The 15,566-nt window shown below is 42.5% G+C and overlaps 1 long non-coding RNA gene across 1 annotated transcript; it reads left to right on the top strand.

Annotated features, from left to right (window-relative positions):
• The first annotated feature begins 2,300 nt into the window (after positions 1 to 2,300).
• On the top strand, positions 2,301 to 5,661 carry LOC108542433 (uncharacterized). Its single transcript, XR_001889275.1, has 3 exons — positions 2,301 to 2,343; positions 4,037 to 4,161; positions 5,491 to 5,661. It is a non-coding gene; the product is annotated as an uncharacterized LOC108542433 (long non-coding RNA).
• The last annotated feature ends 9,905 nt before the right edge of the window (positions 5,662 to 15,566 follow it).

The raw sequence follows: 15,566 nt of genomic DNA, 5'->3' as shown, positions 1-15,566 counted from the left end.
CCCAGTAGCTGGGATTACAGGCGCCCACCACCATGCCTGGCTAATTTTTTGCATTTTTAGTAGAGATGGGGTTTCACCATGTTGTCTAGGCTGGTTTCAAACTCCTGAGCTCAGGCAATCTGCCCACCTTGGCCCTTCCAAGGTGCTGGCCTTACAGGCATGAGCCACCATGCCTGCCTTCCTTCTTTCTTTAGTAGAATGCTGTTCCTGTTTCATGGAGCAATTTTTCCCCTATCTCTCTGATAATAATTTCAGCTTGTTTAGCCTCTTCTGCTTCCTTCGTTGTTCATTTCTTCTGAGTTCCTTTATACTGTTATTTGCTTTTGGTCTCTGTCTTTCCAGTTGGAGGCTTTCCTCACATACCTGGTGTGTTCCTAGCTTTCTGTTCCTGTATGAGAATGAGGCACTAAGGAGCCAACTAGAATAGAATTCAGGGTAGGGAGTAGAGATGCCAGATAAAATACAGGATGCTCAGTTAACTGAATTTCAGATAAGTAGTAAATAATTTTAAAATATACGTGTGTCCCAAATATTACTATGAACATATTAATAATAAGAAATTATTCATTGTTTATCTGAAATCTGAATTTATCTGGCCATTCTACCTGGGATCTTAGTCAACTATTGACTTCCTTCAGGGTGATTGTGATATGGACTGGATGCAGGAGTGTGGGGTCCCTGGCATGGGCTCCACCCTCAAGCTTGGACCTGCAGCCCTAAATGAGAACAGGCATTCCTGTTTTTGCACCCAAATGTTGCCTTCTGGCATGTCATGTTCCCCTATCCTGTGGCCATATAAACCCCAAACCCCAAGCTCCACAAGCAGAAGAGTGGCAGAGTGATAGAGCAGCAGAGTGGCACGGCAGAGAAGGAGAGAAGAAAGGAAGTGTCTGAATGATGAGAGGAGTTCGGCTGGGGCAGCCAGAGAGGAGATAGAATGCAAAAGACTGAACTCCAGGGGAACGGCAGGGCTAAAAGAGCGTTGTAATACCACTAGACACTGCTGTGGGGCCAGAGCCCAAAAGTGCTCACCCTGGCTTCTGCACCTGCTCACCTGTGTGCTTCCCCTGCTGTAAGGGGTTCCAGCGTGCAGCGGCCAAATAAATGACCCACACCCCTGTTGCATGTACCACAGCAGGTGAGGGAACTCTCCCATTTCAATTGTATGGGATCCCAATTTTTCATAGGTGTATCAGTTTTCTCAGAGAAAAATTCTTCCATTCGCCCCTGGGGGCTATAAGCCTAGCTGCTAATGCGCCAAAAGGCAATTGCAGGAGGGGAACAGTGCCACCGTCCCTCGGTCTTTCTTCCAGCTGTGCCACATCTCCCTCTCCCAGGCGGAATCCTGGAGGAATTGGGTAGGGACAGCTGCCTGGCAAGGAGGGTTAAGAGGAGGAGAACCGGAAGGGGACTAACTTGGTTTTATATAAACTTTCAACCAGTCCTCCTGTTTTCAGGCCTGCCCAGCACTCCCGCCTTCGGAGGAACAAGTTGCCCGCAAAGGCTGAGTCTTTCTGGGATTCTCAGACTCATTGATCTGTTTTTCCTGTAGGTTTAGGGTTTCAGCTTTCTGTTAATATTGTTTGTTTCTCTCATTTGCTGTGTTTTTGTCTAATGCTCTACTTGTCTTTGTGGGTTTATGCCATTTAAAACTTTCTTTGCTGAATTTGTTTTTGTGAGAATAGAGATAAATGTGGGTGTACAATCTGCCATGTTTCACTGGACGATAATGATTTTTCCATTTATTTTATTGGCTTATATACCTGGAGGAGTAATTGTCTATAATGTACTACATACTCAAATGTCCTGGGAAAAAGGGATTTGGATAAACATGGGTTTTTCTCTGATTCTCTCTTTCCTCTATCCCTCCACTCCCCCTGCCCCTGCCCACACCATGAAAGACCAAAGGTGACTCTGACTGATATGAGTTCTTTGGCTTGCGATACTTGGTATTTTGGCACTATTGGTTCCTTAAGTTCCCCAAAAACAACTGGACTAGTGTGCCTATAAATCTTCAATCTTAACCAACAGTGAGTTTTTTTTTTTTTAGACGGAGTCTTTCTCTGTCACCCAGGCTGCAGTGTAGTGGTGCAATCTTAGATCACTGCAACCTCTACCTCCTGGGTTCAAGTGATTCTTCTGCTTCAGCCTCCCAAGTAGCTGGGACTACAAGTGTGTGCCACCATGCCTGGCTAATTTTTTTTACTTTTTTATTTTTAGTAGATACAGGATTTCACCATATTGGCCAAGCTGGTCTCGAACTCCTGACCTTGTGATCTGCCAGCCTCCGCCTCCCAAAGTGCTGGGATTACAGGTGTGAGCCACCGCACCGGTTTACCAAGGGTGAGTTGTAAACCTAACTATTCCGCTCTTGAGTCACTAATAAACACAGGGGTGGGTGGTCATTTCTTAAGTGGAAGGTGAGAAATCCTAAGGGTATATGAGGTCTGCGAACCCTTGTCTTTGTTTAGTTCCTCCATACACCCTTTAAGATGAGCCCAAGAAATTTCAGATATCTGCTTACTTCCAAAAAATTATTTTCTGCCAACTCATGTCATCGTAATTAAACTAGTTGCCACATGTGGCAAATATTGTAGGCAATAAAATTCAGGCTGATCACCATTATTAAGACATGGACATAAATAGCAAGAATAGGGTGGGAGGACCAGGTGGGGTGGGTTTGGAAGGCTGAGGAGGGAGGATTGTTTGTGGCTGGGAGTTTGAGATCAGCCTGGGTAACACAGCAAGACTCTATCTTTACAAAAAAAGTTTAAAAATTAGCTGGTTGTGGTGGTACGTGCCTGTGGTTCCAGCTACTTGGGAGGCTAAGGTGGGAGGATCACTTGAGCCCAGAATGTTGAGGCTGCAGTGAGCCACGGTTGTACCACTGTGACAGAGCAAGACCCTGTCTAAAACGAAAAGAATAGGGCAGGAGTACTAATTGCTCTCACTTGACTTGGCTCCATTTTATGGATGAAATCGGCTCAGAGAGCCTTATAGCAAGTAAGTGGTATCACTGGTATTCAAACTGATGTTTGTCAGACATTACCTCTTAGAGAGGAATATTTTGAATTCAGAATCTAAAAAGTTTGTATTCTGTGGCTGGGTGCGGTGGCTCATGCCTGTAATCCCAGCACTTTGGGAGGCTGAGGTGGGCAGATCACTTGAGGCCAGGAGTTCAAGACCAGCCTGACCAACATGGTAAATCCCGTCTCTACAAAAAACACAAAAACTAGCTGGGCATGTTGGTGCACACCTGTAATCCCAGCTACTCAGGAAGCTGAGGCCAGAGAATCGCTTGAACCAGGGAAGTGGAGGTTGCAGCAAGCCGAGATCACGCCACTGCACTCCAGCCTGGGAGTCAGAGTGAGACCCTGTCTCAAAAAAAAAATAATAAAAATAAAATAATAAGAAAAGGTGTGTATTCTGGAAAGCATAGAGTAAAACCAAAGAACTTTCTGCAGAAGAAAATTTCTATTTGTCAAGTATAGTTTTCCATAATTATTATTCTAGCAAATATTACAGGGCAGTGAGACTAGGAAGAGAGCTGGCAGAAAGTCTTCTGTTTTGGTGGAGAGAGATGGAGCAAATACAATATTGTGAACCTGGTATTTGTATCAGCCAAACAAAATCAAGAAGAATATGTGGTGGTGGTAGAGGCAAGAAATGAAAATCTCTCATTTCATCCACAGTTTTGTTTTGTTTTTTTTTTTTGAGACGGAGTCTCTTTCTGTCACCTAGGCTGGAGGGCAGTGGTGCGATCTTGGTTCACTGCAACCTCCACCTCCTGGTTTCAAGTGATTCTCTTGCCTCAGCCTCCCAAGTAGCTGGGATTATAGGCACCCACCACCATGCCCTGCTAGTTTTTGTATTTTTAGTAGAGATGGGGTTTCACCATATTGGCCAGGCTGGTCTTGAACTCCTGACCTCAAGTGATTTGCCCCGCTTGGCCTCCCAAAGTGCTGGAATTACAGGCGTGAGCCACTGTGCCCTGCCCACAGTTTTTAAAAGTTCTGATTTTTTTTTTCTTTCATAGCGGAGAAGTTCATCTTCAAGAAAACTAAGAGATCTCTTCCCCTGACAAAAAACAACTCCACGTTTGTTGGGACTCAGACCTGGGCTCTTCTGTCAGCTCTAGGTAGGGAGGTATTGGAGAGCAAGGTGAGTTCCTATGAAGAGTTTCATGTGAGGGAGAAAAAGATGGATATGTCAGTTACTCTCAGGTAGCCCGGAAGAGCCTGGCAATGTTAGATTTTTATGTTCCTTTTAATTGTTTTGATGTCTTAACCTAGTAATAAATTGTCAGTTAATCACTTTTATGCAATAATAAAAGGTGCATAAAATGTTACTGCTGCTTCCTGCTCAGGCCCCTCTCTCCAGCATGGAGTGTTATTGAGATACATTTCATTCAGATAAAGTGGCAGTTTTATCAGAGCATAGAGGACACCCTGACAATTATCCTACATGCTGCAGCAGACAATATGAAAAGCCTCTAGGTCCAAACTCCCTCTGGCTTCCTAGAGTATATTTTGCAAAAGGTGCAGCTTTGGTGGAACTGGAGAATTTGGTCACCAGGTTATTTGATTGTAGGAAAAGTCCATATTGTGCTCTAGGACTTAGAGACTAAGGTCAGTAAATGGGGAGATAAGTGAATGACAAATGTGATATTCTTGCCTGGTGGTAAAAATAAAAAAAATTTAAAAAACTCATATGTGATGAAATGGGCGTTCTGTGTTAAATCAAAGCTTCATGGGTTTTAAAATCAGGTTTATGTAATAATATTTTGGAATTCTTTCCAATTATAGTGAGATCAGAATGTTCATGGAAAGTCACCATCCATAGACATTGGAAAAATAGTCATTCCCAATTTCTGCTATGTGATCCCAGTATGGCCTTGCTGATTTGTTTGCTTTCTAATTCCTTGGTTTAAGTGGAAAGGAGGATCCTCTTTACAGTGTTACTGTGCAGAGTAGTAATTGTCAACCTCGATTTTGTAAAAAGCAAGAATGTTTCTGAGGATGTTGCAAACTCTCAAGAGGTCTGAATCTAGCCTAGTATGCCCCTCCCACCGAGTGCATGACATCAGGAGAGCCAGTTGTGAAATTAAACAATGATAGGATGATGCAACTTCAAAGAAGTTGGAAATTTTTGATATAATAAGGTTATAAAGCTACAGGTTATAAGAATAAGTGACTTGAATTTATGGTGAGTCATATGACAATCTCAGCACTTCACTTGGTGGCTGTTTCCAAAGAAGGAGGGAGAAGGAAAGGACAGAGAGATGAGGCGCAGAGGGAGAGCTGCCTCAGTTGTGACAGTTCTACCAGATCACAAATTAAGCTAATTATTAGTATCAGCTGTTACTTATTATTTAACTCAGTAGTGCTGCACTGTAATTCTACAACTCTTAACTTGGCAAACATGTTGTAATGGAGCTAGCTGTATGAAAGAGTCTATATAAGATTAACTTTACTATTCTTCTTATTACAGTTTAGGAGTCACCCTACCAAGTGGGTATGATGATGAAGGTGAGCTGCTAAGAAAGAGGTTGAGAGACAGCTGATGTTTGTTTCAAGCCAATCTTCTTCAACCCCAGGCACCAGGAGCAGAGGGCCAGTGGGTAAAGATTAAGTAGGATGGAATCTGTAATAAAGCCAAATGTGTGGGTTGTATTGCTGATCTTGTCATTATTTTGGATTTTTGGAGTGGAGATGAGATGAAAATGTTTGCTTTGTATCTACCCGCCCAGGGTGTAAGTAAGAGGGAAGAACAAGACTCTAGGAGAGAAATAGAGGCTTCCCTAAAAAAAACACAAGTAAATGTCAGGTGATATCACCCATAAAGTCTTCCAGCCATAATAATTTCACCTGAAAGCTATTTATTTTGGAAACCAACAGAAAGCCCTGTCTGTTTCACATTACTACTCCCTCAGTTTGCCGATGTTAGAATACTTCCAGGACTGTAGGTGAAATAGGTCTACTAGAAGATTAGTCAAACATCTACATAGTGACCCTTACAGCATCAAAATTTTTCTTTGACTATTCCATGTAAATAATTATGAAAAATATAGTAATACTTTTTTAAAATTTCACAAGAAGTGTTTTTTGTTTCTTTTTTGTTTTGTTTTAGATGGAGTTTCACTCTTGTTGCCCAGGCTGGAGTGCAGTGGTGCGATCTCAGGTCACTGCAACCTCCACCTCCTGGGTTCAAGTGATTCTCCTGTCTCAGCCTCCGTAGTAGCTGGGATTTACAGGCACATTCCACCATGCCTGGCTAATTTTTGTATTTTTAGTAGAGATGGGATTTCATCATATTGGTCAGGCTGATCTCGAACTCCTAACCTCAGGTGATCTGCCTGCCTCGGGCTTGCAAAGTGCTGGGATTACATGCGTGAGCCACCTCGCTCTGCCAACACAAGAAGCTTTTTAAACAAATAAAAATAACATGCAGAAATACAAGAAAGCAGCATCATATAAGCAAGGTTCAAACATTCCGTAAATATCTAGTGAGTGGCCAGGTATGGTGGCTCACGCCTGTAATCCCAGCACTTTGGGGGACTGAGGCAGGCAGATCACTTGAGGTCAGGAGTTTGAGACCAGCCTGGTCATCATGGTGAAACCCTGTCTCTACTAAAAATAGAAAAAAACTAGCTGGGCATGGTGGCGCACGCCATGGTCCCAGCTACTCAGGAGGCTGAGGCAGGAGAATCACTTGATCCTGGGAGGCGGAGGTTGCAATGAGCCGAGGTGGCACCACTGCACTCCAGCCTGGGCAACACAGGGAGACTCTTTCTCAAAACAAAAAACAAAAAAATATAGTGAGTATTAATTACCTTATGTGCTTGGAGCTGAAATTGTAGTGGGTGAGTGATACAAACCAGGATCCAGTCTCCACAGCACTGCATGCTGTTCTGGGTTCAAGAAAAGGGGGCCTGATTATTTTGAGTCTGTTTTTTGTAAGCAGGTGTCTTAGTCTGTTTGTGCTGCTATAACAAAATGCCATGGACTGAGTAATGTATGAACAATTGAAATTTATTTCTCATAGTTGTAGAAGCTGGGAAGTCTAAGATCAAGTTCTGGCATTTGATATCTGGTGAGGGCCATCTTGCTGGGCATCCTCACGTGGCAGGAGGGGTGAACACTGGGTCCTCACCTGGAACAAGGCAAAAGGGCAAAAAGGGCCTGAGCTAGTTCCCTAGCCCTTTTATAAGGCACTAATCTGTTCAGGAGGGCTCTGCCCTAGTGACTGAATCACTTCCCCAAAGGCCCCACTTCTTAATACCAGCACAATAGGGATTAAGTTTTAACAGGAATTTTGGAGGAGACACATTGTAATAGTCCGTTCTTGTGCTGCTGATAAAGACATACAAGAGACTGGGAAGAAAAAGAGGTTCAATTGGACTTACATTTCCACATGGCTGGGGAGACCTCAGAATCATGGCAGGAGGTGAAAGGCACTTCTTACATGGCAGTGGGAAGAGAAAAATGAGGAAGGAGCAAAAGCAGAAACTCATTAGATCTCAGGAGACTTATTCACTATTACTAGAATAGCATAGGAAAGACAAGCCCCCACGATGCAATTACCTCCCCCTGGGTCCCTCCACAACACGAGGGAATTCTGGGAGATACAATTCAAGTTGAGATTTAGGTGGGGATACAGCCAAACTGTATCACACATTAAAACCATAGTAGAAGGTTAGACAAAAATAATAAATGGATAGGGATAGAACAATGTAGTATTTTAGAGGCATGGTTCAGCAGCCTATGGCAAGGGGTCCAATAGCAGCTTTGGAAACAATTTCTAGTGGTTCAGTATTCAAGCCGTGGAGAGTCAAGTAGGGGTGCTAACGTGATTTTATCCCAACCTCTCCCAGCCTTCTGCAACCTCATCCCCAACTTTACTCCTACTTGAAGGGTCATCCCTCTGGGATTCTCCAGGCTCTTTCAGGCAGGCTGGTCATGTTTCTTGCCTTTTCTTGCAGCTACCCCCAATCCCAACTTGGTTCACTTGGATGTCAATGAAGGAAACTCTTGGCAGCTACTTCTGAATGTACTGATCCCAATTTTGGAAAGTGTTTCCTAGAGAAAGGGACAGCCAGTGTCACAAGTTTCCCATTTAGAGGTTCCCATTTACCATCTGGAAAATTAGAAGCCTTCTAGCTTGCTGGTCTGCTTGCCTGTACCACATGGCATAGATAATAATAGAAGGGTCAGGCAATGCAGGATGGCTCAACCTCAGCTGCCATCCACTGAGCCTCCACAATTGCTTAGGCATTGTAGAAAGAGGTGGCACAGTCCTAGCCCTTGATAGATTTGGAATCTAAAGTTACATTTTTTTTTTTTTACATTTAAAAGAAGAACTAAAAAATATGCAGGTTAAATCCACTTCCTAAATATTTATTGATTGCCATTAACTTGGACCATTAAACACTATTTTTTTGAAGCCCCATCTCCCTTTGCTCTCACTAATGGAGTGTTCTCAATAATAGGCTTTTTCTCTTTCTTTAATGATCTTCTACGGTTCTTTCCTTTAAACTAAACTAAAGGAATATTATCATAACTGAAATATTTTCCTATTCAGCTAGAAATGAGCATTTAACTTAAAACAAATTGCAGGCTAGGCTTTAAAGGGCCATTAATTAGTAATGGTACCAGAGGGGCAAGGTGACTAGATGGCTGAAATTGGACAAAGTGAGCCTAATTTTTGCTTCTTATTCCATCTGACAGCATTTGTCCTTGAAAAGCACATTTAATTACGAAATGAGGTAATGTGGTAGACTTTCAGTATGGTGCCTGGCACAGGGAAAGCATCAGTAACTATTCCGGGCCTCTTGCCCCTTTGCCTTCTACCATCTTTGCTCTCAGCAGTCATTCATACCTTCCATCTCATAATGAAAATAATGGCTTGAGCTCACTCAACTTTACTCAACTTAAAGCTTGTCTTTTTGGTATTCCTTTCCCAGGTTGACTACTACACTGATAATTTTGATGCCACCCACCCCAGGCTGCTCTAGGGCCGTGTTCTTCCAATAACTTCTTCTCTACTGTGTATCTTCATTCTCTCTTCTTTATCTACTTACCCATAGTCAACTCATATGCTCTAGCTTAAAATCCAGCAACACTTTCTCTCCACTTTTTTAGTATGTAAGTTACTGGCTGTTTTCTCCTACCTATTGCACCAAACTTCTTGAAAGAGTAGTCTACACTCTCCCTCCAGGTCCTCATCTAAAATCTACCCCTTGCCTATTGCAACTTGGCTTTTGCAACTACTGAAACTGTGTTCCCAGAAATCAGTAATGACCTCCTATTTACCAAATGTAGAGGCCTCTTCCTATTCTTCTTTCACTTCTCCGTGGCGTGTGATGTGCTTGTCCACTCCTTTGATGAAATTCTCTTTGCTGCTTTTATCTGCTGTTCTTTATCATTTGTGCTCTTTATCACCTCTCTGTCGTACCTTAAATGTTTGTGTTCTCAAACGTCCACCCTTAGCTGCTTCTGTTTTGCTCTGGATTAGTGCTTCTCAATCTGGATGCGTCTAAGAATTATCTAGGGAACTCTTTGAAAACCCAGATGAAATCCCATTAAATCTGAGTAAATATATACTGATATTTCTTTATTTCTGAGATGGAGTCTCGCTCTGTCACCCAGGCTGGAGTGCAGTGGTGTGATCTCAGCTCACTGAAACCTTTGCCTCCCGAATTCAAGTGATTCTCATGCCTCAGCCTCTGAGTAGCTGGGACTATAGGTGCGCGCCACCAGGCCTTGCTAATTTTTACAAATGTTTTTAGTAGAGATGGAATTTCGCCACATTGGCCAGGCTGGTCTCGAACTCCTGGCCTCAGGTGCTCCGCCTGCCTGGACCTCCCAAAGTGCGGGGATTACTGGTGTGAGTCACTGCGCCTGGCCAATTACATCTGATTTCTAGCTTCACCCAGAAATTCTGTTTAATTGATCTGGGGTCGGGCCCTGACATCTCTTTTATAACACTTCTCAGTGCAGCTAGGAATGAGAACCATAGCTCTAGAATAGCTGCTTTTGTCCTTAGTTCTTGCCTCATTCCTGACACACAGACTATTGTCTAGCTCTTTTCTGAGCATCTCAGTCTAAATGCTCTGTAGTATCTCACTTTCTATGTGGTCCAGATCAAATTCATTATGCCCCAAATGTTTTGTTTTGTTTTGTTTTTGCCCCAATTCTAAGAACTTCTTCTTCTGTGTTACAGGGTCACCATTTTCTCATGCTGCCAAGCTGGAGACCTGGAAGTCATCTTTAAAAATCCCTTCTGCTTTGCCCCTTCTCTTACTTAGTTGCCATATCCTGTAGATTTTATTGCAGACCCTTTTGAAATCCATTCTCCCTACCACCAACCAATGCTCCATTTTAGAATCTTATTGCAATCACTTCTTACCTGGCCTCCCTGCCTTCAGGCTCTTTTCTCTTCATTCCATCTTACACATGTTAGTAGAGAGATCTTTCTGGAACACAGTTCTGTTGATTCCTACTCAATAACCACCACTGGATTTTTTTTTTTCTTCTTTTCTTTTTTTTTTTTTTTGAGACGAAGTCTTGCTCTGTTGCCCAGGCTGGAGTACAGTGGCATGATCTCGGCTCACTGCAACTGCCGCCTCCCAGGTTCAAGTGATTCTCCTGCCTCAGCTTCTCGAGTAGCTGGGACTACAGGCATGTGCCACCATGCCCAGCTAATTTTTATATTTTTAGTAGAGATGTGGTTTCACCATGTTGGCCAGGCTGGTGAACTCCTGACCTTGTGATCCACCTGCCTCAGCCTCCCAAGGTGCTGGGATTACAGGCATGAGCCACTGCGCCTGGCCCCATTGGATTTCTTTTACCCAAGAATAAAATACGAATTCCATAGTAAGGCCCTCATTATCTGGCCCCAATTCTCTAAAATCATTCCTACATTCCCATCTCTATGATGTTACCTAAATTGCAGTTGTGTTTCCCCAGTCATGAGTTCCTTCTTGTCTTTGCTTATACTATTCTCTTTGATCAGGACTGGTTTCAGCTCAGATGGTTCAAATGAAGGGATAATTTACAGAGATATAGTCAGGGTAAAGGGAAACCACAAGAGTGGTTGAGGTAACCAAAGACAAGCAAAGTGGGAACCTCTTATCTTCCCTAGGCCCAAAGGTCCCACGGGATGAAACACTGCCATCATAGCTCAGTGCAAGTTGGAGCCATGGGAAAGGGGCCATCAGTAGGAAATGTAGGCAGAGAGGGTGGCAGCCACTGCAAGAATCACAGTGTGGAAACAGAATGGGCACAGTGAAGAAATATCCCAACTTCTCTGTCCTCCTGCCCTCTAATCTCCAGCCAGTGTCTTTCACTGGCCAAACTCAACCAGAAGCCAATGAACCACCAAGGATAGTCAGGTAAGGCAGGCTACTAGTTAGGAAGCAGGGCAGTGAGAGGTGGGGAATAGATGGTGGTGCAAAGGATGAGAAATTAAATGGAAAATAACCACAAAATTATCTTATTAAAATTAAATTAATTTTATTAATTTTGAGATAGGGTCTTGCTCTGTCACCCAGGGTGGAGTGCAGTGGTGTGATCATAGCTCACAACAGCCTCCATCTCCTGAGCTCAAGTGATCCTCCTGCTTCAGCCTCCGGAGTAGGGGGACTACAGGCATGCACCACCATGCCTGACTACAATTCTCTTTTATAAATAGTAAAATTCCTTTCTCTTCTAGGACACAGTTCAAATGTCACCTTTTATGTAGAGTCTTCCAACACTTTTGTCACCCCAAGATCCAGTTATTTCAATTCTCTATGTTCCTTTAGCTGTTGTAGTGCCTTCATTATTGAAGCTATCAGTCAGATTTATGATACAATTATTTATAAGATCTGCATCCATCTCTTGTATATTATTTTGTGATTTTGGATGAAAGGGATAGTGCTTCATTTGGTGCAGTGTCTTACAGGTAACAAGCACTCAATAACTGTTGGTTGAATTTAAATGCATTTTCATGTTATCACCTTCTCAGCCGCTGTTGGGAAGATTTGTATATACTTGTAAACCATTGTCCTCACATTTTAAAATATTTCTACTTTCCATATGACTTTCTTGGTTCTACTTCTGCTTCTTGCTGGACTTTTCCCTTCTCTTTACCTACATTTCTTAGGTTAGATTCTTTTTTTTTTTTTTTTTTTTTTTTTTTTTGAGACAGAGTTTCACTCTTGTTGCCCAGGCTGGAGTGCAATGGCATGATCTCAGCTCACTGCAACCACCTCCACTGCCCAGGTTCAAGCAATTCTCCTGCCTCGGCCTCCCGAGTGGCTGGGATTACAGACATGTGCCACCATGCCCGGCTAATGTTTTTTATTTTCCTTTTTCTTTTTTTTGTATTTTTAGTAGAGATGGAGTTTCTTTATGTTGGTCAGGCTGGTCTCGAACTCCCGACCTCAGGTAATCCACCTGCCTCGGCCTCCCAAAGTGTTGGGATTACAGGCGTGAGCCACCGCGCCTGGCCTTAGGTTAGATTCTTAACTGTAGCTCATTAACAGTTTGTTGGGAATAAGCCCTTACTGATCCTGGCAAGGGTCTAAAAATCACTAGCTTTTCCATATCCAAAGTGTTGCATATAAAATACTTTTCTTTAATTTTCGCATGCACTATGCTTAAAAATGAAGTCACAGAAACTAATTTTTATTCTCCCTTAAACTCTGAACTCTTCTGAATAGAAGTTATGCTTGGCTTAACATGTTTTGCATATAGAAAAGGCTGTGTGCTGCTCCTATTCTTTATAAATACCAACACCAAATGCAGACAACATATTTTTACTATGCAAACACTATTGTACATTAATGGTTTTGATTCACATTTGATTGTGGCTTTTAGATTTTTTATATGAAAATGGCTGTTTTGAGGCCCAATGAAAATATTATTTTTACATTTGTGGTATTGAAAATGATAAAATAATGGCAGAAGTTATAATTGTCATAGCAGTTCTGAGTTTTCATGTCAACTATTGTATTTTCCTTTGTCTTTTTTGTAGAGACAGTCTCTTGCCATGTTGCCCAGGCTGGTCTCAAACTCCTGGGCTCAAGCGATCCACCCACCTCAGTCTCCCAAAGTGCTGGGATTACAGGCATGAGCCACGGCACCCAGCCTATTATATTTTGCATTTTAAGAAGTTCAGTCCAGCCACGGTGGCTCATGCCTGTAATCCCAGCATTTTGGGAGGCCGAGGCAGGTAGATCACCTGAGGTCAGGAGTTTGAGACCAGCCTGGTCAACATGGTGAAACCCTGTCTGTACTAAAAATACAAAAATTAGCTGGGCATGGTGGTACATGCCTGTAATCCCAGCTACTTAGGAGGCTGAGGTGGGAGAATCGCTTGAGCCCAGGAGGCGGAGGTTGCAGTGAGCAGAGATTGTGCCATTGCACTCCAGCCTGGGCGACAGAGTGAGACTCTGTCTGAAAAAAAAAAGAATTTCAGTGGTGTGCGCCTGTAGTCCCAGCTACTCAGGAGGCTATGGCAGGAGAATTTCTTGAACCCGGGAAGCAGAGCTTGCAGTGAGTCGAGATCGTGCCATTGTACTCTAGCCCGGGTGGATGGCTTGAGCATAGGCATTTGACACCAGCCTGGGAAACATGGTGAAACTCTGTTTCTGCAAAAAAATGAGCTGGGCATGGTGGTGTGTGCCTATAGTTTTAGCCACTCGGGAGGCTGAGGTGGGAGGATCTCCGAGCCCAGGGAGGCAGAAGCTGCAGTTAGCTGTGATCGCGCCACTGCCCTCTAGTCTGGGCCACAAAGTGAGACCTTGTCTCAGAAAAAAAAAAAAAAAAAGAAAAAAAAATAAGGAAGTTCAATTTGGGTCTTTGTTTTTAAATATCTTTTCTTAACATGCTCATGCCTTTCTCTATTTTCTGGAACATATGGAACATAGTTATAATTGCTGTTTCAATGTCTTTCTCTACCAATTTTACTTATTACCTATGTCATATCTGGATATGTTTCTATTAATTTATTTTTTTCTTCATTATGGGTTATATTTTTCTGATTCTTTATATGCCTGGTAATTTTTTCTTGTATTCCAGTATTGTGAATTTCACATTGTTGGATGCTGAATTTTTATTTGTTTTTGTCTTCCTTTAAATTTTTTTTTTTTTTTTTTTTTTTTTTTTTTGAGACAGAGTCTCACTCTCTTGCCCAGGCTGGAGTACAGTGGTTCGATCTCAGCTCACTGCAACCTCTGCCTTCTGGGTTCAAGTGATTCTCCTGCCTCAGCCTCCCCAGTAGCTGGGATTACAGGCACCTGCCACTACGCCTGGCTAATTTTTGTATTTTTAGTAGAGACAGGGTTTCACCATGTTGGTCAGGCTGGTCTTGAACTTCTGACCTAAGGTGATCCACCTGCCTCGGCCTGGGATTACAGAGGTGAGCCACCGTGCCCGGCTAAATAGTTTTGAGTTAAATATTTAAATATCCTTTAAGTATTTTGACACTTACATTTAAGTGACTTGGAAACAGTTTGCGCCTTCTGAGGCTTGCATGTAAATTTTGATAGGCAAGTGCAGAGCAACACTTAGTCTAAGGCTAATTTGGCCTCACCTTTCTGAAACCTCAGCCTGATACTCCACGTATCGCCAAGTTTTTCCATTCAGGGAATGTGAGCTATTTCCATTCCTATGTGATTGCCAGTAACCGCTCCATTCACGTGTCTCTTTCCCTGGTCAAAGGTAGTTTCCTCACACATGTGCGCTGACACGTACTCAGCTGAAGACTCAAGAGGAATCCCCTGCACAACTCTAGAACTAGCTCTTTTTGTGCAGCTTTCTCCTATCTGGTAATCTACCCTACGAATTCAAAATGGTAACAGGCACAGTTATCAACAGTTGTTAAGTACCTGTAAATTCAGGACTCCACCTCTCTGAATTCTCAACTTCATCTGTTCGGTTCAGAATATCTGCCAGGCTGTGTTGGGGTTTCTCTTGCCTGTGCAGGTTTATATTTCCAGGCAGTGAGCTGGGGCAATTATAGGTTCACCTGATTTGTTTCTCTTCTTTCAAAGATCATCGTCCTATGTTGCATGTTGTACAACATCTGAAAACTCTTTTGTATATTTTATCTCATTTTCAGTTGCTTAAGGTACAGAGTAAATCAGGCCCTTGTTATTCCATCATGACCACAAGTAGAAGTTGCAGTTTTGGTTTTTAAATAGGGATGAAGAGGTATGTTTAACCAATTTTGCATCAGAAAAAGAAGCTGGAGTATGATTATGGCCTAGTTATTTATCTTCTTCTTAGCCTTACTGTCTTTATTTATAAAATGAAGAGGTTTGTGTATATGATCATAAAGTTCTTCTCTGCCTCTTAAATTCTGTGATTTTATACGTAAGCACAGGGGTATCTTTATAGAGAAATTGCTATATCTTCCCAAAGTGATAGATTAAAGTTTCAGCAGTATGGAACTCCCATTTTGCCATTGTTGATCAAATTTAGGAGAGAAGATTTGTGTTTTAATAGATAAAGAGGGAGTCTTTAGTTAAAAGCTTGAAATGGACAATACCAATCCTATAGTACACACATGAAAACTGACCA

The sequence above is a fragment of the Rhinopithecus bieti genome, unplaced genomic scaffold (genome assembly GCF_001698545.2).
Source record: "Rhinopithecus bieti isolate Rb0 unplaced genomic scaffold, ASM169854v2 scaffold_20892, whole genome shotgun sequence".
Lineage (NCBI taxonomy): Eukaryota > Metazoa > Chordata > Mammalia > Primates > Cercopithecidae > Rhinopithecus > Rhinopithecus bieti.
This window is presented reverse-complemented; position numbering and strand designations above follow the sequence as displayed.